Source organism: Dama dama, chromosome 12, assembly GCF_033118175.1.
Source record: "Dama dama isolate Ldn47 chromosome 12, ASM3311817v1, whole genome shotgun sequence".
NCBI lineage: Eukaryota > Metazoa > Chordata > Mammalia > Artiodactyla > Cervidae > Dama > Dama dama.
Window position 1 is genome coordinate 27,437,488 of NC_083692.1, and position 25,272 is coordinate 27,462,759.

General features: G+C 37.9%; 1 long non-coding RNA gene across 1 annotated transcript; it reads right to left on the reverse strand.

Moving 5' to 3' along the window:
- Positions 1–18,925: 18,925 nt before the first annotated feature.
- On the reverse strand, positions 18,926–24,966 carry LOC133067176 (uncharacterized). Its single transcript, XR_009695216.1, has 3 exons — positions 24,792–24,966; positions 24,102–24,242; positions 18,926–19,150 (listed from the first exon to the last, which is right to left on the reverse strand). It is a non-coding gene; the product is annotated as an uncharacterized LOC133067176 (long non-coding RNA).
- Positions 24,967–25,272: the final 306 nt, after the last annotated feature.

Consider the following 25,272-nt stretch of genomic DNA (forward strand, 5'->3'; position numbering starts at 1 on the left):
GTATGTGGCTTCCCAGGTGGCTCAGGCGTAAAGAATCCACCTGCCAATGGAGGAGACACAGGTTTGATCCCTGGGTCGGGAAGGTTCCCTGGAGGAGGAAATGGCAAACTATTTCAGTATTCTTCCCTGGAAAATCCCACGGACAGAGGAGCCTGGTGGGCTACAGTCCATGGGGTCAGAGAGTTGGACATGAGGGAACATGCACACAGGCAAGAAGTGAATGAGGGTTTCTATGGCTCCGTTTCCTCCCAACATAAAAACCTGACCAATTTTCAAGTTTCTTTTTGCAAGTTTGGGAGATATGAAATGGTATCTCATTGGTTTGTATTTCTCTGATCACTAATGAAGTTGAGAATCTTTTCACATGCTTTTTTGGCCATAAATGCTCTCCCTTCTAAGATTCTGTTGTTGTTTAGTCACTAAGGCGTGTCTGACTGTTTTGCGATGCTATGGACTACACACACCAGTCAGAATGGTCATCATCAAAAAATCTACAAACAGTAAATTCTGGAGAGGATATGGAGAAAAGGAAATCCTCTTGCACTGTTTGTTGGAAAGTAAGTTGATACAGCCACTATGCAGAACAGTATGGAGATTCCTTAAAAAGCTATGAATAGAACTACCGTGTGTGTGCAGGCTCAGTCATGTCCGACTCTTTGCGACCCCATGGACTGCAGCCCGCCAGGCTCCTCCGTCCACGGTATTTTCCAGGAAAGAACACTGGAGTGGGTCACCATTTCCTTCTCCAGAGGATCTTCCCAACCCAGGGATCAAACCCATACCTTCTGCACTGGGAGGTTGATTCTCTACCACTGAACCATCAGGAAAGCCCCCCTTCCAAGACATGATATGATTATTTCATATAGCTAAGATTAGAGGTGAAATATCTAATTATATCATTTGCCCACCTTCCAGTTGGTATATATTTCTTTATTGATCTGCCAGGTCATGTCTGTCTTATATCAAGTTTTCATTTATCCATGGGTCTATTTCTATCATCTGTTTTCTTTTTTTTTTTATCATCTGTTTTCTTAATTCATTTTTAATTTATTTGAATATTTAAGACTGGTAAACTACAAAATGACTTTTAATGAAAGCATCAATAAAGGAATTCATTCATGGGATTTTTTTTTTTTAAATTTACAAGAGATTTTTGAAAACAGTAATCACTGAGGATTAGCGTGTCACCAGAGAAAATCCAAAGTGGTCCATGAATGTCAGCACAGCCTCCAAACATGCACAAGGGAGGGCAGGTTAGCTTTACTGAGCACTTTATTGGTGCTTTTCCCTATTTCTTACATCAAGATATTGGGGGTTGGGCTTCCCTGGTGGCTAAGTGGTAAAGAATCTGCCTGCCAATGCAGGAGATCCTTGATCCGGGAAGATCCCACATGCTGCGGAAAAACCACGTCCATGTGCCACAGCTATTGAGCCTGTGTTCTATAGCCTGGTAGCCGCAGATACTGAGCCCATGTGCCCGCAACAACTGAAGCTGGCTCCCCAACAAGAGAAGCCACTGCAATGAGAAGCCCTCGCACCACAACTAGAGAGTAGCCCCCTGCTTTCCATGACTAGGAAATGCTTAAGCAGCAATGAAGACCCAGCACAGCCCCAAATAAGTAAATGAATAATTGTTTGTTTGTTTAAAAAAAGGATCTTGGGGGTTTAAAGCATTTTTGTAGTATATCCCCTTTTTCCCGTTAGCATTCCACTATTTTTATTTTCCCACATAACTATGGCACGGTAAGATATATCATGAGATAAAATAGCTGGATTGATATTAACCCTAGGATTTTTAATGGCCGGCCTGATTCTCTGTTCTTAGTGTACCCAGCCACTGAAGTTCTAACCCCTCCCTGTACTCTGGGACCAACCCTGAAAATGGGAAGTTTAGTGCATTAGCTCTGGTCCATTTCCTACAACTAAAGCTTGTCCCGTGCTAATCTTGTTGGACAGGACTGCTAATAGGATTCTGTAACCTCCTAAACCCTCATTGCAAGTAATACAGCTTGCATTTTGTTCTTTATCAACCGGGTTCCCATTTGAAAGCTAGTTCCTTTATGACTGTGCTCTTTCGAGAGACCAAAATCCTGCCCTGAAACCCAGGCCAGCGATATGGACCCTGTACTCTGCTCCTCAAGGCACTTAACAACTAGGAATCCTGAGTGACTTTCTTAGCTAGTGTGTTTGCTTTTTCCACACTGCTTTCTGAGACAGAGGCTGACCCCTGGCTTGTTAGGCCACAAGCTAAGCCCTTGGCTTCTTCTCTCTTTGTTCTGGTTGCTAGGAATCTGAAAAATAATTTTATGCTTGGTTGTTATAGCTTTGTTTTGAGCAACAAGTGAGCAAAAAGTTTCCTGATATATTTTCATCTATTTATTGAAACAATAAATTTCTTTGCTATGTACTTTAAAATATGGCAATATAAAAAATTAAAAAATTAACAGAATTCTCACCATCAGGAGCTTATGGTCCAGCAGGAGAGCAAGGCATCAAACAAGTTGTGCTCAAACAAGCACTGCAAAAGGGAAAGACGCAAAGTAAGCTAACATGAGTACTTAACCTCAGCTAGTTAACATCTATCACTGAATGTTGTTGTTCAGTTGCTAAGTAGTGTCCAACTCTGTGATCCCATGGATTGCAGCATGCCAGACTCCCCTGTCCTTCACTATCTCCTGGAGTTAGCTCAAATTTATGCCCATTGAGTTGATGATGCTATCCAACCATCTCATCCTCTGCTTCTCCCTTCTCCTTTTGCCTTTAATCTTTGCCAGAATCAGGGTCTGATGCTCTAAGCATCAGATGGCCAAAGCATTGGAGCTTCAGCTTTAGCATCAGTCCTTCCAATGAATATTCAGGGTTATTTGCCTTTTAATCTAGGTTTCCCAGGTGGTGCTAGTGGTAAACAACCCGCCTGCCAATGCAAGAGACGTAGGAGACGTGGGTTGGATCCCTGGGTTGGGAAGATCCCCTGGAGGAGACCAGGGCAACCCATTCCAGCATTCTTGCCTCGAAAATCTCATGGACAGGGGAGCCTGGTAAATATAGCCCACAGGGTCACAAAGAGTCAGACACTACTGAAGCAAATTAGCATGCACACATCACACCTTTTATTCTAGGTTTTTTTGGTGGCTGTGCACGGCTTGTGGGGTTGAACCTTGGGCCCCGGCAGTGAAAGCGCTGAGTCCTAATCACTGGATCACCAGGGAATTCCCTAAAATAGGTTTTTTTAGCCTCTAAAAGCCCTGGGTATTACTTCTTTACAAAAGGCTTCAAAGGGAAAACCCTTTTGTAGGCTTCAAAAACGGCTTTCTTTACATCATTTTCCTCCAACTCTTTATTTCAAATCTACAGAGAGAAAAAAAAAAAAAGGAAATAATTGTGTAATGTATCTATATGTATTCTTTGCCTAGATTCACCACTTGTTAGCATTTTACCAATTTGATTTTTTCTCTCTCTCACTTTCTGAATCATTTGAAAATAAGTTGCAGGCTCCATGACATTTCACTACTAAGTAGTTCATCATGTATTCTCCTCCGTGTCCACAATGCCACATTTATGCCCAAGAAATCTAACAATATAGTCCATTCTAATCTCTTGAATTGTCCAAAACATGTTGTTGATAGCGTTTTTCCCCAATAAATCTTTTAAAAAAGAAATATTGTGTTAATATAGCCAGCCAACTGGATGACAAGGATGAACAAATGTGGGTGTTAGTCAGTTCTTGCTTATTTCATTACTTATTTGTATATCCAATGAGCAGATAGATAAAAACTAAATCAACTCATTTTGCTTCTCTTAAGTAATTTTGACTACAAGTCTAAAAAGCAAAGGTGTAGCTGATTATTCATTTATCTGATCTAAACACTTTCAAAATAAAATAAAAATCTGATCTAAACACTTTAAAAATCTGATCTAAACACTTTAAAAATCAAAACAATGATTGTGTTTTTCTTTCAGCTTACTACCTCCCTGATTCTTTCTGTTTAGAATATTTAGCTAGCATTGATTGGTGTATTAAATATAAACTTATTAATAACATTTCCTCACATCAGTGAACAAGGTTTCTTTTCTTCACAGACATTGGTTTTTTTCACCCTTGTGCATGACTCAAGATTAATTTCTGTCCCTTTATCTGTATGCCTGCTAAAAGATGGAGACTACAGAGATTGGAAGTATTTTTGGAGCGCCTGTTTGAATTCCTTGAATTGTTTACTTATTCCTATGAACAGTGTCTAGAAGGCTAAAAGAAACAGCCAAAAACTCTTCTAATTCAAGCCAGTGGTGCTTGCCTTTGTCCAGGGACATCTCTCGAGATTATGTTATAAAATGTGTCTTACAGAGAGTCTGACCTTGCTTTGCCCTTATTTTATAGTTCATGGACTGCCTGACAGTTTCATTTATACTTCCAGCCTTTCCTATACAATTCTATGAAATATAATTTTAAGCAGCAAATGCCAAATTTTGAACTTAAATAGTAAACACAGTCCTCAAAAAAAAAAATGAATGCAAAATCTAGCATCAAAGACATGTAGAATTTGGTTCTCAAAAACAATACCAAAAATAGGGGAAAAAAAGAATTTACTGTCACATTTTTTTTTTAAATAATGGAGGGAACCCCGCATATAGATAAATGTAAAACCCTAAACTAGTTGACTTTTTAGTTTTCTAAGGCAATGGTCTTCAAAGTCTGGTGTGTGTCCTTCAGGGCTATGCAAGACAATCCACTGGGTATGGAAAGAAACTATTGAATAAATGTCAACTTATATTTTTATTCCACCCTTAAAAATGTCTGTGCACTGCAGGGTGGTGGTGGTTTAGTCACTAAGTCGTGTCTGACTGTTGCAATCCCATGGACTGTAGCCTGCCAGGCTCCTCTGTCCATGGGATTTCCCAGGTAAGAATACTGGAGTGGGTTGCCATTTCCTTCTCCAGGGGATCTTCCAGACCCAGGAATCAAACCCAGATCTCCTGCATTGCAGGCAGATGATATACCAACTGAGCTATGAGGGAATGTACATCATACATTGGTATAGTAATACATATATTTAATGTAAAAATAAATATGCAAAAAAGCTTGCAGACCACTTTTTTTTTAAAGTTAGTACGCTTTGATTAAGTCATTTTGTTTATATTTTGAGAAAACTCTGGAAAAAAACTTTCTCAAAAGGAATAAACTGAAATGTACAGCTACATATAAAATGTTAAATTATTGCATTTGTACTGCTAACCTTTAAAATAGTCATTACATACTAAAAATCACCATACAGTTTTATGAATATGTAAAAACAATGTCTTATTTAATTTCTGCAAATTGTAAAGATAATTATTGAGAATTTGAAAATGACATGAAAATAAAATGAAGGAAAAATCCAAGAGACAATCATTGTTGTCATTTCATGTAGTCTCTCTAATCTTTTTTATACATTTTTATATAGATGAAATCATATGTATAGATAAATACACTTTTGATTTGTTGTAAAATATACATATTCATAACTATATAGAAATATTGAATACACAAGATTCATAAATTCATAAGGGTAAATTTAATGACTGGGTAACAGCCCATGTTGACATAAATTCCCTTATAAACGCTGAAATGAAACTAAAGGGCAAGAAGAATTGTGCACTGATAACATTTCTAGGAAATCCACCGCAGATGGTTTTATGAAACAAGCCTTTCTTTAACATGCTATTTAGATAGACATGATATTCTGTTGTGGGCTAGCATTAATTTGATGTGGTGTATGAAGAGCTTATTTTAATCTATATTTTTGCTTCTATGATATATACATACATATATATATATGTACTTACACTTGCGTGTGGTATATATGTGTGTGTGTGTAGATATATGTAGAGATACACACACATGCACACACACACTTGTCAAACAGAGATTCTTTAATTCTTTAGGGTTTATTAGACCAGAGGCATTTACCAAGGGAACCTCTTTCCAGGAGGTCTGAAGGCACAGTGACTGTAACTGTAGAATCATTACAACTATATTTCTTCCACCAGTGTCCACAAACTAGAATTTCTATTAAAAAAAAGTTAGCTTTCCTGTGCGAGCAACAGAAAAATGGATACATCAAAAGCCAGGTGGAGGTCCAAGGTAAGGAAAAGTTGGAATTATAAAATAAATTAAGCCAACAACGTCTGTGAAAGAAAATAAAATCCAATATCCAAATAATATCCAAAACAAAGAGGTGCTATTAACAGCAGTCACTGAAAAAATATGTCAAACAAAATAAGCAGCTTAAGTTGTAAAGAATAAAAGAGATCGAAAGCACTCTTTGAAACTTCAAACAACCATTTCTACCACTCTAATCCTTCTTTAGGCCATGTAATTCCTTTCTTTGGTCATTTACCCCTAAATTACTGAAAACAAATACTTGACAAGAGGCAGCTGAATTAATCTTTTAGCTTTTGACTGAACTGAGATGAGGCTAGCTGGCTTATCAGCATATTATTGATAAATCTTTGAATAGGTATAAGATTCAGCTAATATCTCAGCCCAGCTATTTTTAAGATAAATAGTGACATAGTCTTCTTCCAATGAACATTAGGTTCATTGAACAAGCATGACTTTAAAAAAATTCTTTTCAAGCCACTGGGAGAAAAACTCACAGATCAGAGACACACAACTATTTTTATCCTTTATAGTTTCCAACATTTTCAATGTCTGGATATTCCAATAATATCCAAAAATTTTCCAATTTAAACTGTTAAATAAACATGAAATACTAATAGAAACCTGTTAAAGTTATGACCAACTTTCAACTAGAATGTGACCGTGTATAATTAAAAGGGTAAAACTAAAAGGAACGCTTCCCTGGTGGCTCAAGTGATAAAGAATTTGCCTACCAATTCAGAAAAGGTGGTTCAATCCCTGGGTCAGGAAGATTCTCTGGAGAAGGAAACAGCAACCCGCTTGCCTGGGAAATCTCATGCACAGAGGAGCCTGGCAGGCTACAGTCCACGGTGCTCACAAGAGTTGGACATGACTTAGCAACTAAACAATAACAAAAAGTAAAATAAGAAACTAACAACAAAAAGTAAAAACCTTCACTGTCGGACATGACTTAGCAACTAAACAATAACAAAAAGTAAAATAAGAAAGTAACAACAAAAAGTAAAAACCTTCACTGCCGGACATGACTTAGCAACTAAACAATAACAAAAAGTAAAATAAGAAAGTAACAACAAAAAGTAAAAACCTTCACTGCCAGGTCCTTTTGTTAATGGCATCAAGAATGTTTCTAAAACTTTTTTATAACAAATTCAGAATCATCAGAATATTGCAGTAAAATCTGACACCTTAACAGTCTTACCTGTTTAAATTTACTAACAAAAAATTGTAAACATGGTGTAATACAGACTTGGAACAGTGTATCTCAACTTAAAAGCACTGATCTAACAACACTGGAAAACATTATCCTTCAACTAAAGATAAATTTTAAAAAAGCACTTACTTATCTAATCAATTCAATACAGAAAGTTTGTCACACAGGCCCCATACACATGCACATGTGAGCATGCTAAGTCACTTCAGTTGTGTCCGACTCCGTGTGAACCTATGGACTATAGCCCACCAGGCTCCTCTGTCCATGGGATTCTCCAGGCAAGACTATTGGAGTGGGTTGCCATGCCCTCCTCCAGGGGAACTTCCTGACCCAGGGATCAAACTTACGTCTCCTACGTCTCCTTCACTGGCAGGTGGGTTCTTTCCCACTAGCATCACGTGGGAAGTCCTACCCATGCACAATTAAGAACATTCTTTAGTGTGGCAATAAAATCTTTACATTTTTTGTTTTCTTTCTTTTTGTAATTTCCTTTTCTTCAACTTTTTCCTATTTCATAAATATGAGTCACACAGCAGCCATGATAAGGAAATCCAACCTAGGGTTCCTGTAAGTTTCTAAAATTTCACAGTTATGGTGGTCTATGCATTTTATAGTCAAATTGTCTCTTCATGTATTGTATACTTAATAACTTCCAATTTTAAATACCAACTCTAAACAAAACCGCTCGACACATTCATTTTACTCTCTATACCACTTTTTCTTCAAGTGAGGTACTGATTAATTTTAGGATCTTTCATTGTCAAAATATATTTTCCTTTAGTGACCACAGGGTAGGAAACTAGAATAAAGGATGGAAGGAAATAGAAAACTTAAAAGCTACAATGACTACTTCAAAGGGGGGGAAAACAGCAATTTTAGCATCTTGTAAAGAGAAGAGGATCAACAATAACAACAATTTATTAAATGCTTCCTATAAGCTGTGTACTGTTAAACTTTTTACATAAATAACCTCATTCATTCTTTGCAAAATTCCCATGGGGTAAGCATTGTTATTTATTCCAATATCACAGAGCCAACATGTAACAGAGCTAGGAATGAGCTTACTTTTACTTGTCTCTAAAGCTTATCTCCTAACCACCACACATATTGCCTTCAACACAACACCTCTTTGACATCAAATTCTGTAAACATAATGAAATGACTCTGAGTGATGAGATAGGTAGAGAATAAGAATTAATAGTTTATTAATCAAAACGGAAACTGGGAAAATTGGGGAGGTAATGAACAAAACTGTCTGTAAATGAGCTCCAAAATCTAGTCAGAAATTCTTAGCACTTGCCTGATATCCTGGGAAACAATATGAGATTTTACACAAAGTAAAATAATTAGTCCATGAGCAAGCAATTAAGCCAAGGGAAAAGCTATTGGCATTGATATTGTGGGGCCGTTGATCAAGATAATTTGTGAATCATTTTGCATAAATCATAAAACATCACATTATGCATTGCTGCAATACATGATTTTCTTGAGAAATTCTATTAATAGAGCTAATCTGTGAGCTATAATATCATTGGATACTTGCCAGGTTCATGTACCGAAATATTTCATATACCATAAGAAGGATAATAATTTCTTGGAGATTATTCCAAACTTTAAGAATCTGAAAAGGAGTGCATACTCAGGATCTAAAATTATTCTTGTGAGCAACAAACACAAGATGCTGGACATGACAGGCAACTTTAGTATTGCCAGAGAATTGTGATAATTAATTCTTTTTCTACCCAGTAGACATTTCCTTATGGCTTTCTTGTGAGGACTCCATTTCTTGTGGGGACTCCATTTCTTGTGGGGCTGATTCCCTGCCCTTCTCCACCAGGCATACACTTCTGCATCTACCACCACCACCACCACCTTAGGAAATACACAGATGGTACAGACCTAGCTAGATACTGCACATCTGTGGCAGCAGGGACTGATCATGAAGAGGGACCAAGCAAGGCTAATCACAATCCTCTTTAGGACTTTTGCTAATAATGCTGAAGAAAAGGCACTCTTCCGCTATTGTGAGGAAAACTAGAGAAGTCTAGACTGGCAAATGGCCATCATTGTTACCACTTGGAGAAAACTTGTAAAAGAATAAATCTAAAAACAGCAATAAGGAAATGTTGAGAATGGTGGGTTTGTGACAGCATTCCAATGACATCATCTGAGAATCTGAATCTAGCTGTAGTTGAAGCTGGAAGCAATCTTGCATTTCTCAGCTATACAGTCAATAGATACTCTTCTGTGTTTAACCTAGTTTGAGTTTCTGCCATCTGCAAATAGAAGTGAACTTTGACCATAGGTACACCATAAATGTATTCTATAAGTACAGTAATACCCTAACATTGCTATAATCTCAGTTGTCTGCATACAACAAGTCCATAAACTCTGGCAAATGTGCCACAGACTTTTCTGTGGTATGATGAAATGCAATTCCACCATGATGGTCCTAATTTTTAAATTTTTGTTTTAATTCGCTTTTTAAAACATGTATCTGCACAATTTAGATTATACTAAAATGGAGTGGGTTGCCATTTCCTTCTCCAGGGGATCTTCCTGATCCAGGGATCAAATCTGGGTCCCCTGCATTGCAGGCAAATTCTTTCCATCTGAGCCACAAGGGACGCCCAAAAGGATCAACCAACCATTCCAAATTCAGAAATAAAAAATTGCTGGTATCTAAGAAGTCACTTTGTGTCTTTTCCACCTTTACTTGAGAGGTAACCACTGTATATTATGTGAGTTTGCATTTCTTTGGTCTCTGTATAAATGAAATTGTACTGTGTTTTTCTTCTGTGACTTGAACTTTTCTCTTAATATATTGTTCTTGAGAATCAACTATGTTGTTGAAATGGTGATGAAATAAAATGTGTATTTTAAGGCAGAATAAGAAAAAACCTAAAGCTCAGTGTGCATCTGCATTACACATTAACCAGAGCTCTCAAAGATGGGAGTGCCTGCTCAGTCACAAAAATCAATTTTTTTCCCCTCTTTCTTCTTTGTGTAGCTGTGTAACTTCTTAAAGCAATAATGTTCCTTTCACTACTCATTTAAGATAAAAAAAAAAATCCTCCAGAAAGTGAGCATAGAGGGAACTTACCTCAACATAATAAAGGCTATACATGACAAACACAGCTGACATCATTCTCAAGAGTAAGAAGCTGAGAACATTCTAAGATCATGAACAAGACAAGGATGTCCACTGTCAGCACTTTTATTCAACTTAATTTTGGAAGCCCTGGCCACAGAAAGGAAAGAAGAAAAAGAAATAAAGGAATCCAAATTGGAAAAGAAGTAAAACTGTCACTGTTTGTAGATGACTGTAACCTGAAACTAACACAACGCTGTAAATTAACTATATTCTAATAAAATTTTTAAAATAAAATAAAACTCTTCAGCTATTAAAAAAAAAATAGTGTTCCTTCCTGGCTCTATAGGGGGTTATAGTGGCTGTATATGCTTACCTGGACTATGAACCCTTGATGAACCTTGTGTAAAACACCAGCTTATCATTTTGAGGTACAATCCTTTGTCTCAAAAATATATATGACTATTCCTTCAACTTCTACCAGGTGGAACAGTTTTCAGAGCTTTCTGAGAATCTACTTCCCGGGTTATAATTCTCAGTTTGGCTCATGTAAAATTCCTTTTTCTTTTTAACTTGTAGTTAATCGAATTTTCATTAGCAGTAGAATAAAAGTTAATTCATTTTCACTGCTGTGTAAAGTATTTCGTTGAGAAACACACAACAATTTATTAGGCTATTTTTCAACTGAAAGACATTTGGGTTTCCCATTTTTTGCTATCACAAACACTGCTTCTGTGAACATTCTTATGTGTGTTCCTAAGGCACATGTACAAGAGATGCCTTAAACAGTACCTAGGAGTGGCAACAGTGGGTTGTTGGGTATGGTTGTGTTCTTTTTTCCCAGAAAATGCCAAATTATTTTCCAAAGTGGTTGTACCAATTTCAACTTCTACCAGCAATGTGTCAAAGTTCTGATTGCTCCACATATTCTTATCAATATCTAACACTAACCCACTTTAAATTTTTGCCCAGTCTGATTATCATGAAATAGTACTGTTTGGTTTAAATTTTTCATGTTCCTGACTACTAAGGATGTTGAACACATTTTAATATGGCTATGAACGATTTGATTTCCCCCTTTTTTATTTATTTTAATTGGAGGCTAATTACTTTACAATATTGTATTGGTTTTGCCATACATCGATATGAATCCATCATGGGTGTACATGTGGTCCACATCCTGACCCTTCCTCCCACCTCCCTCCCCATCCCATCCCTCTAGGTTATCCCAGTGCACCAGCCCCAAGCAACCTGTCTCGTGCATCGAACCTGGACTGGCGATTCATTTCACATATGATAATATACATGATTTCTTCTTTTTTGGTGAATGACTGTCTCTGTATTACACCGATTTTTAATTTTGGTATTAGTCTTATTCTTACTAACTGTCTTACAATTATTCTGGATGTTAATCTTTTGTGAGTTTTATGTATCACAGTACCCTCTCAGTTTATTACTGTTTTTTGGTGTCTTTCAATAAACAGAAGTTCTTAATTTAAATCTATTGAATTTATCCACCTTTACTTTTATGGTTTGTGTTTTTGTGCTCAATTTAAGAAACCTTTCAGCACTCTTAATACAATAAAGATACTGTCCTACATATCACTTAAGAAGTCTGAAGTTCTGTTTTCTGTATTTAGGTCTCAATCTATCTGGAATTTTCTTTTGTATATTGTATGAATAATGGTCCATTGCTTTCCCAGAGGGATTCACAAGGGTTTCCCTGATGGCTCAGTGGGTACAGAATCTGCCTGCAATGGAGGAGACACAAGAGACGCAGGTTTGATCCCGGGGTTGGGAAGATCCCCTGGAGGAGGAAATGGCAACCCATTCCAGTATTCTGGTCTGAAAAAATTCCATTTACAGAGGAGCCTGGCGGGCTACAGTCCAAAGGGTGCGATTAAGCACACACACACACAACTATCAAAGAGAGCCTTATCTAATAACCTGACATTTATTTACTTAGGATTTTAATGTTGTTTCATAACATTTTATCATTTCCCTCAAAAAAGGATTACATACATTAACATTTTATTAAATTTATTCCTGAATACTTTTGGTTTTCTGTTGTCACTGAAAATAGCATTTTTTAAAAATTACATCTTTCAACAGATATACGCTGTTGAATTGCAGCAGACTTTTGTATATTGATTTTTAAACATTCTTGCCAGTTTCTCTTATCGATTTTAATAATTAACTTCTAGATTTAAAAATTTTAGGGACTTTACTGTTGGTCCAGTGGTTAAGAATTCACCTGTGAATGCAAGGGACCCAGGTTCAGTTCCCCTGGTCTGGGAAGACCCCATGCGTTGTGTGGCAGCTGAGCCCATGCGCCACAACTGCTGAAGCCCGCTGCTCTAGAACCTGTGCTTGGCAACAAGAGAAGCCACCATACTGATGGGCCCACACACCACAACTAGAGAGTAGCCCCTCCTTGCCTCATCGAGAGAAAGTCTGCATGCAGCAAAGAAGACCCAGCACAGCCAATAAATGAATAAAGAGATAATTTTTTTAAACCTTATACCATTCACCAATAGTGACAGTTTTGTTTCTTCTATCCCTGAAGCAACTAAGATTTCCAATACAATGTTGAAGTGAAGTGGTAATAACAGGTATCTTTTACTTGCTTCTGATCTATGTTTGCTGTCGTTGTTCAGTCGTTCAGTCACGTTCGACTCTCTGCAACCCCGTGGGCTGCAGCCCGCCAGGCTTCCCTGTCCATCACCAACTCCTCAAGTTTGCTCAAACTCATGTCGTTTGAGTCAGTGATGCCATCCAACCATCTCATCCTCCGTCGTCCCCTTCTCCTCCTGCCTTCAATCTTTCCCAGTGTCAGGGTCTTTTGTAATGAGTCAGTGTTTAGTATTTCACAAAATGTTTGGTATAAGTTTTTGCAGATAACTTTTATCAAGTTAGTAAGTTTCATTACAGTCCTGATTTTTTAAAAAAATTTTGTTGTGAATGGATGTTGAATTTTATTTAATATTTTTCCTTCATCAACTGAAAAGATCGTATGTTTTTCTTAGATTTGTTGTTAACACAATAAATTACATTAATTTACCTACTATTAAACCAACATGTGTCTTCAGTATAAATCCAATATGCTAACATTTCTAATACACTGTTTGATTTGATTCGCTAATGTTTTGTTTAGAATGAAAGTGTTAGTCGCTAAGTTGGGTCCAACTCTGCAACCCCATGGACTTAGCGCCCCCAGGCTCCTCTGTCCATGGAATTCTCCAGGCAAGAATACTGGAGTGGATAGCCATGCCTTTCTCTAGGGGATCTTCCTGACCCAGGAATCGAACCTGGGTCTCCCGCATTGCAGGCAGATTCTTGACCATCTGAGCCACCAGGGAAGCCCTTGTTTAGAATATTCACCTTATTTTATGAGTGCTAGTAGCCAGCAGTTTTCTTTTCTTGCTTTGTCCCTTTCTGATTTTGGTTATCAAGGACATGTTAGTCTGATTACCCACTTTACCTGTAGAAGAGAAATATATACATCTGTAGATACAAATATTATTCCTCTGTAAATGGAGATTTATAAATTATGTCAAACATGAACCAGTTAAAGAATGCAGATAAGACATGTCTATTCAAAGTAAATGCTTTTATCGACACTATCATTTCTTTTCATTTAATCTTCTTGCACTCCTACATAGAATATTTCTCTGGCTATGTAGTATATAGAGCAGTGTAGCAAAAGGAACACAGTACTCCACCGATACCCAGCAGACTTAATTCTCATTCCAGCTCTGCCACATTCTAAGTTGCCTCAAATATAGATTGATGATAATAACTTATTTATTATTATCACTGTCAAGATCACATGAAATAACATATATGAAAGCCAATTTTATAGAAATGCACTATGAAAACTACAAAGAATCATTATTCTTTGCTAATTCTGGTATTCCTGACAACTCAATGTATGAGCATTTCATTTAAATTCTTTTCCAAATAAGTATATTTTTGGATGAAAATACACCTATTTTTGAAAATCTAAAGTTGCTAAATTTAGTTGCAGAGTTAACATGAAAAAGATATCTGAAATAGAAATTATGAAGTTGAAAGATTGTTTTGCTCTCTTAAGACAGTAAGTGGAAATGATATGAATTTATAGTACTCATAACTTATATATGAAACTAAATAATTCTATGCACTAACAGTTAAAACAATATGAGAAAGAAGAAGAAAGCAACAGAGATCTGCTTCTTAAGTGATAGCCTACTTCTGGAGATACATATATAATATGTATATGAACTTGATGTTAAAAAAATGTTCTCGACACTTTATCTAGAGACTAAGGAAGATTTCATTCAAGACAAACTACTGCAATGAGGATTCTTCATTTGAGGAGAGAGAGTGGGCTCAGCTCTGAATACAATAAAGACAAGCAGAGATTTACAGTCAAGGAGCAAGATAGAGGTCAGTGGATAGAACACATTAGGGATAAAGGAGATTCTTGCTAAAGGCTGGCCCTAAAATATCAAGAATGCAGGATGAGGAATTTGATCTGATACAAGGTGATCAGATACCAAAGGTGGAAGACTTTCATTAAACCAATTCAGCAGGATTCTTTGGAAAACTAGACTAAGTGGCCAAGGACTGAGCCCAAAGTCGATTTAGGCTTGGTCGAAGAGAGAGAGTCTTTGGCAGTAGCTGGAATGTGTGTCTCTCGACTGGATGGTGGAAATATCAGCTTTTTCTAGCCTCACATTGAGAAAATCTAAGGTTGCTTCATGTCAGCTCACCTTGTTAACCTGAACCAGCAACAATTAAAACTACAGAGTTCAAATTACAGTTTTGAAGCCTAAGACCCAATGTTTGCACTTAATCTTTCAGCAATAATTTTAGTATCTGACAACCACTTCTGACTAGCCCAGGACATGAAAGTGTAATAAGAACAACTTTGGAAACAATGGAATGACTAAGTTCCAGATAAATTTCATAATACTGGAGTCTTTATCCTTTTATTAGATATGGGTGTGTTAGAATGAATGACAATGCCTAGGTCTTGCAATAAAACTCAAACAGGTTTGGGCTTGACATCCAAAGAATACTAACACTTATGCTTCTCAACAGAAATCTAAGTATAAAGTAATGCCTCAAGTAATGCCTTGAGAAAGCTGACCTTTATCTGAAGGTTAAACAATTCCCTCACCCTTCTTCCCCAGAGGACTTAGATAAGATGCCTGCCTGGTTTGTTAATGACAGAGCCACACAGAAATATCCATTCTTTGCCTCATAAATGAAGAGCTGAACTGTTTTGTCCCCACTGATCAACAGGAAAAAATATTAACCAAATTTTGGTTAAGCTTCTTTCCTTCCTCCAGGATCCTGTACCTGGGCCCACCCTGAGTCCTGAGGCAGCATACAGCCCCTCCTGAAGGGCAGTTCCCTGAGAAGAGGTTGGTCCTAGGGTAAAATACCCTTGACTTACTCTCCCATCACAGGAGGAACCCCTGGTGGCTCAAACTACAGTCAACAGCTGGCCTGAAATGCGGTTTGATCCCTGGGTTGGGAAGATCCCTGGGAGAAGGAAATGGTAACCCACTTCAGTATTCTTGCCTCTTGCCTGGAAAATTCCATGGATGGAGGAGCCTAGCAGGCTACAGTCCATGGGGCTACAGAGTCAGACACGACTGAGTGACTAACACAACAACCCATCACACCATCCTCGCATCCCACATCCCCTACCTGGTCCCTTCTATCTTTGTTCACTCGTCTCTACAAAAGAAAACCCTTTTTTGCCCAACTCCTGACCAAGTCAAATTTTATTTGATTTCTCACGTGGCTAGCAAATTAATCTCTGCCAAGATCATGACTCCAGCCTCAGCATTCTTTGCACTCTTTTGGTCTTTTTCTGGCTCTCTGCTGCCTGAGAATAAAGTCCAAATTCCTTAGTGTAGCTTTTAAGTCTTTCCAAGAGGTCTAACATCTCTTGTTTCTCTCACTGAACACTTTCACCGGTTTCTAAAACCTGCCTTGCTTTTTCTAGTCTCGTTGTGTTTAACCATTTTATTTCCTGTGCTTTGAATGTTTTCCTTCCAAAATTAACCCATTTTAATTTCTATGCAACACACATACTATTCCTTCCCTGTTTGGGAATTAATCTCTTCCACTATTATTTCCCTGACACTGTCTGTATCTCCATTAAAGTATTTAACACAATTGTCTTTTACTACAGTAGCTTGTCTACAGTTTATCTCTTCCTTCTAGAATATAAACTTCTTGAGGGCACAAATGTGCCCATTCCTCTGTGTATTTCCTCTGGCCTATAGCTTAATGCATTGTATTTGGTAAACACTCAATATTTAATCTTGTGATTAAAATGAATGCAGATAAAATGTGAGAATTCAGGACTTAGAAGTCAATTGAATATTATTTACAATAGGGCAGAAGATAGAATTTCCTAACTAATAATGGTCATAAGAGAATAGCAAAGATTGAGCTGGTTATTTTACGACCTCTTGGGAGGCAATGGAGGAGATGGTTGGATGGCATTACCGACTCAATGGACATGAGTTTGAGCATGCTCTGGGAGTTGGTGATGGACAGGAAAGCCTGGCGTGCTGCAGTCCATGGGGTCACAAGGAGTCAGACACGACTGAGAGACTGAACTGAACTGAACTGGGAGACAATATTACATAATGTGTTAAGACTGTGCGCTCTGGGTATCAGGGGTCTGAAAGCAGGCTCTGCTACTTCCCAACTCGGTGACCTTGAGCATTTTCTTTAATCTTTCTATACCTCAATTTTTCATATGTATAATGAAGATAGAAAAAAGATTTACCTTACAGGGTTATTGTGAAGATTAAATTAGTTACTATCAGTAAAGCCTATCAAATAGTACACATCATGTAACAAGACTCAATAAACATTACTTTTATTATCAAAATTGGGTATCTAAGAAGGAAAAGCTTCACTTTCTTGTTGCCTCTTAGTGATTGTTTAAGTTAAATGATTCCAAGGAATTTGTTACCAAATAGCTACTGGTCACACTGGTTGGGCTTTCCTTGTGGCTCCGCTGGTAAAGAATGAGCTTGCAAAGCAGGAAACCTGAGTTCGATCCCTGGGTTGGAAAGATCCCCTGGAGAAGGGAAAGGCTGCCCACTCCAGGATTCTGGCCTGGAGAATTCCATGGACTGTATAATCCATGGTGTCGCAAAGAGTTGGACACGACTGAGCGACTTTCACTTCACTTCACTCACACTGGTTGGAACAGACCTAAGGATTATTAAGTCTCTCAAAGATTTGTATAAGAAACAACTACAGGTATGCTAGGAACGAGCCAAAGCCAAATAATCAAGTTTATATACATTTTAACAATCTGTTTAGGCTTCAGAGTCTTTCTAGGGGAGTTCTGCAGGAATGGATTTGTAAAGCTCATTCACTCACATATTGTTGTTTAGTCCGACTCTTGGCAACCCCAGGGACTGTAGCCCACTAGGCTCCTCTGTCCATAGGATTTTCCATGGAATACTGGAGTAGGTTGCCACTTCCTGCTCCAGGGGATCTTCCTGACTCAGGGATGGGACCTGCATCTCTTGCATTGGCAGGAGGTATTTTTACTGCTAAGACACCAGGGAAGCCCATATATATATTGATTGACAACATTTAGGTGCTAGGTATACAGAAAGATATAGGTAATAATCAAGGATATTATTCCTGTCTTCAATTAATTTATGTTCTAGTGTAGGAGACCATCCTGCAGAACTCAACCAGGTGAGAGACAGAAGGAAGTGAGTTCAAGACAGAAACAATACAAGCTGACACAGAGAATGGACACAGAGTATCGACACAGAGGCACAAGGGAGCATGAAATATTCAGAGCAATTCATTTCAGAATAACTAAATATAGAGTGAGGGTAAGAGGATAAGCGAGGCGGTAGTAAAGTAAGAGGGAGAGACAGGAACAGCATGATGATGACCTTGTCGACAAGGCCTGAACACCACCTGGCTTCTTTCACTGTGCCTGTTAAAGTTCCCCTAGTTTGCATACCTCATGGGAGGAGGGGAGAAGATAACAAAAAGTCAGGTAGGAGCCAAATAGCCTATGTAAAAACCAAAGTGCTGAATTGACTAGACCTCAATCACCTGGTTTCTCCTCTTATATCTGGAGAGATCTACATTTAGTTCTTCAGGAATGACAAAGTAAAATTTGAATTTTTTATTCTGAAGGCAGTGGGGAGACACTGAAGAGCTTTAAGGAGGATAGAAGTGTGATCCAGTTTGCCTTTAAAAAGCAGTTTTTAAAGCAAGGGAGAGTATTTGAGGGGGTGGTGAATAGGGGCAGAGGTATGAAGAAGACAATGCATTGTATCTAAATATGTGGAGTTTGAGGTGATGATGGATATTTGTATGGTGACGTTAAAATGATAATATACCAAATTCAGACAGGGCTTTAAATAAAATTTCCAATGTATATCCTGCAGTTAACCCACTTTAGAGCTAAAAAATTTCTTACCTATATGATGTCATTTTTAGCCTTTCCATAATCCTACAAGGCTCTTGTTCCTTCCATTGTGCTGTGAAGATTTGTACCTTTGAGACTGTAAGTGATTTGCCGAGGATCTTACAGGAAGTCAGTGGCAGATCCATGCCCCAAATCTAGGTCTTCTGAATCAAGATAATGTTCTTTCCATAACTGTATACGTTTATAGTAACTCATCAACTCCGTATTCAGTGTCAGTTTTGCTCCCAGCATCTATTTAGTAGAAATAAAAACAAATTAGAAGCAAAGCACAGTCCTTGCCTCCGGGGGCCAGCAACAGGTTTTGCAGCAACAAAAACTGTTCATCACCAAAGCTGTAGGTGAGCAATCAGATCTGAATGCTAGTTCTAACTCTGCCTCTAACCACCTGTGTGATTTTATTTGGAAATTGCAAAACCTACCTCAAAACAAACCTTAAAGAAAAAAGGAATTTATTGGCTTATGAGGTCCAAGGAAGAACTGAATACAAGCATCAAGAAAGGCAGGGCAGGAACCTCCCTGGTGGTACAGGGGTTAGGAATCTGCTTGCCAATCCAGGGGTCTCGGGTTCGATCTCTGGTCCAGGAAGATTCGACATGCAGCGGAGCAGCTAAGCTCGTGTGCCAGAACTACTGAGCCCACATGCCACAGTTACTGACGCCCGTGAGCCTAGAGCCTGTGCTCTGCAACAGGAGAAGCCACCACAACGAGAAACTTGTGCACTGCAATGAAGAGTGGCCCCCACTCCCTGCCACCAAAGAAAGCCTGCCTACAGCAACAAAGCCCTAGCACAGCCAAAATAAATACATAAATTAAAAAAAAAAAAAAAGCACTACAGACTTGGGGTAAAATAAAACGGTATAACTGGTCTGTATGGTAAGGGAAAAAAATTCCATGGTGATCTCAGCCTATGTGGGCCAGAAGTAAAAGTGAGTGAGAGACCAATTATTTTGTTGACTGAGATACTCTCAGACTGTTTTTGTTCCTTAGAACATTCCTTTGGGAGAAAGTGACAGGCTGGGGCAGAGAAAATGTAGAAGATAAAAACATTCAACTCTTACTTTAAAAATTTTATCTATATCCATCATACATCTTCTTTACATTTGTGCTATGATAGGCATCTTTTTGAGAAGTCAGAGGAAATCCTGTTTTTGAGAAGTATAAAACTAATCAGAGATGCAGGATAAAATCACTAGGTTATATGTAAATAATTTAATAAACATGGGTTTAATCATTCAAAAATATTCATAATGATGACTTATTGATGCCCTAAGTGCTATGTAATGACATCTACATTTCAAAAATATTTTAGTAATAGTAATAAGTTATGGTGACTACTTTATAACATATAAATTTTGCAGTTTAACAAATAAGAAATTAATTTGAAACAGAAGTAGGCTCACAGACAGAATAAACTTATGGTTTCCAAAGGGGAATGGTAGGAGCTTGGGATTAACATATACACAATACTGTATATGAAGCAGATAAACAGCAAGGACCTACTGTATGGCACAAGGAACTAGACTTACTATCCTGTAATAATCTATAATGGAATAGAATCTGAAAAAGAATATATATGTATATAGACACACAAATACATGTATCTATGTATACCTAATCACTTTGTTGTACACTTAAAACTAACACAATATTGTAAATCAACTATACCTCAATAAAAATATTTAAAAATTCTAAACAAACAAAAAAATAAATTTAGTTGGATTCCAGGTAGGCAAAAGAAAATAGATTGATAATAATGAATATTCAGTTTAAAATGAATATTATCATTTTCTTATTAAGTAATATAGTTTCTCCGTCCCCTGGAGGGGTTTAAGGAGATATAATTCACATTGAACATTGTATTAGTTTAAGGTGTATAACATAATGATTTAATATATTACTGTAATTTTAGTTAACATCCATCACCTCACATAGTTAGTTCTTTTTTTCTTGTGATGAGAACTTTTAAAATCTACTCTCTTAGCAACATTCAAATATACAATACAGTATAACATAGTTTTGAACCTAAATTACTTAGACAGTGCATTTCTATTGATAAAGTTCTTTGAATTCATTGTAAAAGTAGCTGAATCAATGATTTGCATGTGTGCTTAGTCGCTCAGTCATATGCAAATCTTTGTGATCCCATGGACTGTAGCTGGCCAGGCTCCTCGGTTTATGCGATACTTCAGGCAAGAATACCGGAGTGGGTGGCCATTTTCTTCTCCAGGGGATCTTCCTGACTCCGGGATTGAACCTGGGGCTCCTGCATTGCAGGCAGATTCTTTATCATCTGAACAACCAGAGGAGCCCGAATCAATGATTTACCACAATTCACCATGATAAATTATCTGTTGAAGGTAGAACGACCAAGGCCAAGACTGTGTATTGTATTTCCCTTCTACTTTAAGGAAAGTTCCATTAGAAATGACAGCAACATTTTGCCTTTTATAGAACATGAGTCTTCAAAATGTTTCAATATTACACGAAGTGCAAAGAAGTGTATCACAAAATTTAACATATCAATTGTAGAACATGGATTAAGACATTTGTTACAATGTAAGTAACATGGAAACTTATATTACCATATGTAAAATAGATAGCCAATGGGAATTTGCTGTTTTGACTCAGGGAACTCAAACCAGGTCTCTGTAGCAACATAGAGGAGTCGGATGGAGAGGGAGATGGGAGGAAGATTCGAGAGGGAGGGGACATAAATACATCTATGGCTGATTCATGTTGATGTTTGGCAGAAACCAACAGTTCTGTAAAGAAATTATCCTTCAATTAAAAAATAAATTAATTGAAAAAAAAAAGACATTTGACTTTGCAGGCAAGACACTGAATCACACCGAGAGAGTCATATCTTTACTTGGCAGAAATATTTTTTTCTTTTAAAAAATGTTTATGCTTTATTTTAAAGATACTTGCCGCAGAATATTTAAATCTGAATTTTTATACAATTAAATTTCCATTAAGTCCTAAAATGTTCTGTTATGAAAAGACTGGAGTGAATGTGAATAGAATCCGCCAAAACTACTATTTTTTTCACTGTGGTGCTTTGGTTTACAGCTAAGACCTTTTCCTTATCATTAACAGAATTATTGCACTAGTAGGAGAGTGCTAGCCCCTTCAAGTTTGGTCAACTTGCATTCTTTTTCCTCCTCAGTGCAGTCATAGGCCAAATTCCCATTCCCCCATCATCTCTGTTTCTATTACCTTTAAAGGGAATATTGCATTTTGACAAAATCTATCAGTGCTGAAGGAGTCATAATTTAGCCACAGGATATACATAAAAATATACATACATTCCCTGGTTTGTGATGGTTCGATTGAAGATTTTTTGACTATATGATGGTGCAAAGGTATTACACATTTAGTAGACACTATACCTCAAATTCTGAATTTTGACAGTTTCCAGAGCTAAGGATAAGCAGTACAAAAGGCTGGGCAGGGCAGGGGAGAGTAGGGAGCTGCAGCTCTCAGTCAGCTACTAGATGACAAGAGTAAATAACTGGGACACTTATAACCATTCTGTATCCACACGGCCATCCTTTTTTTCACTTTCACTGCCAGTATACAATAAATTACATGAGATACTCAACACAATTAAAAAACAGGCTTTGTGTTAGGTGATTTTGCCAACTGTAGGCTAACGTAAGTGTTCTGAGCATGTTTAAGGTAGGCTAGGTTAAGCTATATTGATAGGTAGTTTAGGTGTATTAAATGCATTTTTGACTTAGGATGTTTTCAGTTTATGATGGGTTTATCAGGACCACCATTATAAATTGAAGATCTGTAAAGATCACCTTCTACTTTGTTTTCTATATTTTCTTTTTTCCCTGCTATCTTTAGACTAATCCCCAGAATCAAAAATTTCTTGGATGTATCAGAATAATTCCCCTCTGAACAAATTATTTCATAGAAAAGCATGTGTAAACTGCCTCACAGACATTTCTCTCTACAAAGTTGCTCCTTGACTTTAAACACCAGCTAATCATCTGTTTGACAGAAGCCGTCAGAGCTATCCCAATGCCACCTTCTTGCCTCTCATTCCACATAGTGATTGCTTGTATCTCACTTCCTAGAACTGTTTATTATGCTTGGCTTTACATCTTTGAATATATTTGCATGTTTTCTCTTGTTATGTCTTCCTCATTAAATTAGAAATGTCTCAATATTAGACACAATATTTTCCAATCAGGGATGGACTATTATTTGCCTGCAGAGTTATGAATTTAAATGTAGTGAGTAGTTAAAGTCACTCAGTCCTGTCTGACTCTTTGTGACACCATGGACTATATAGCCCACCAGGCTCCTCTGTCCATGGAATTCTCTAGGCAAGAATACTGGAGTGGGTTGCAACACCCTTCTCCAGGGGATCTTCCCAACCCAGCGATCGAACCTGGGTCTCCTACATTGCGGGCAGATCCTTTCAAATCCCTTTCTTCCAATTCTCAGAAACTGATTCTAGTTGAGGCACTCATTCTCTCATTTGGTTATTGTAATCATCTTCTAATGATTTAACTGGCCTCTGGTCTCTGACCTGTGGCAATTCACCATTGATTTCCTTCCTAGTCCTCTTTCTAAGCACAGCTCTAATGGTGTTAGTGCCAAGCTTAAAGGCCTTTGATGGTCCCGCACTGCTTACAAGGGCTTCCCAGGTGGTGCTAGTGGTAAAGAACTCGCCTCCCAACGCAGGAGATGTAAGAGACACAGATTCCCTTCCTGGGTCAGGAAGATCCCCTGGAGGAGAGCATGGCAACCCACTCCAGTACTCTTACCAGGAGAATCCCATGGACAGAAGAGTCTGGTGGGCTTCAGCCCATAGAGTCACAAAGAGTCAGACATGACTGAAGCAACTTAGCATGTATGCACTGCTTGCAAAATGAAATCCCCAGCCTTTACAATCTGGTCCTAGCTTCCCTTTCTAACCCCATTCCAGTCATTTACCCTTCCTACTCTGTATTTTATGAGCTATTAACTGTTTACCAAATATGTCTTTGCACATTTCTGTCCGTCTTTATTCATTTTCTCTTTTCCAAAGATGGGCTTCTCCAACTATTCATATCTCACTTTTCAATTATGATCTAGCTTAATAGGATCACCTCAACAACTTTTCCTAATCAACTTGTTTCTTCTCCTTTCCAGAGCATGTTGTTTATGACTCAGTTTTAGCACTTACCATCTGCTCTGTACTCCAGAGGGGGATCTATCTCTGTCTCCTATTTATCTTGTGAGCAACTTGAGGGCATGGATGATGGTTTATTCATCTTTCTATGGTCACAGCCTGGCAAGTGGAGTTGGAGGAGAAGCATCATTCTCCCTGGGAAAGAAGAAAATACAATATTTCTAATGACATAAAGGAGGGGAATTTTCCAGCCTGTTTCTTGGAAGAAGTTCAAAATTTTAAATTTAGACATTCACTGTACCTGAAATAACTTCCTGGAACTAGAGTTCAGAACGCTTCTTATAAAAACCATTCTTTCTAGAAGTCAAATTTGTAACTTGTGGGACATGAAAGTTAAGTTTCTAAACCAGCCTTATCAAACTCAGAAATCTACCCCCTGAGTTCAGTTGCCAATTACATATCTTCTGTGCAACCCTGCTAGCTCTTAGAATTTATCAAACGGAAATTCTACAGGTAGGTTAAGAATAACTGTGATCTGGTAACTTAGACAAAAATATTTGTTAAATTCAAAACCAAAGGGAGACCAGTCTTAATCCCTTGGGCAGATGAAACCAATTTAGTCATTTCTTGCTTACGCCTTTGGAAATAATAAGCAAAATTTGAACTGCTTCTCAAGGCTGAAATGAGGTAACCACTGAAAATTCTATTATAACCAATCACTATGAAGAAGAAAAAAATCACTACCTTATCACCATATAAGCTGCTTTATAATAACAATATACCCCGATGCCTCACTCGGTATCTTGGTTTGAGTGATCCTCGTTGACAAACTCTCTCTTTGGTGTGCGCACAATATCCATTTACTAATTACTACTTCAGTGATTTATTGGTTTTACTTCGTCTATTTCTGAGCTTTGACAACCAATGACGCGCTACTGTCCTGGGATCTATATCTACTCTCGTCACCACCAGTCAACTGGCACGTGGCTTTAAAGACAGCTCCGTAATTACTTGTAATTCTTGGAGTGCGTGATAGTTACTTCGCTTTCGTTCACCATTCACCATTTGATTCTGTGCCAGCAGGATGTCCGGGTGCTTGGCCACTGGCACCGCCGAAGCTGGCACTAGGATCGTGGCCTTTCCCAGTCAACGCCGGACCGAGAGAAGTCGGCAACCCCAGCCAGCAGGGAGCGAGGGGTGAGGTTGAAGAGGGGCGCGCAAAGTC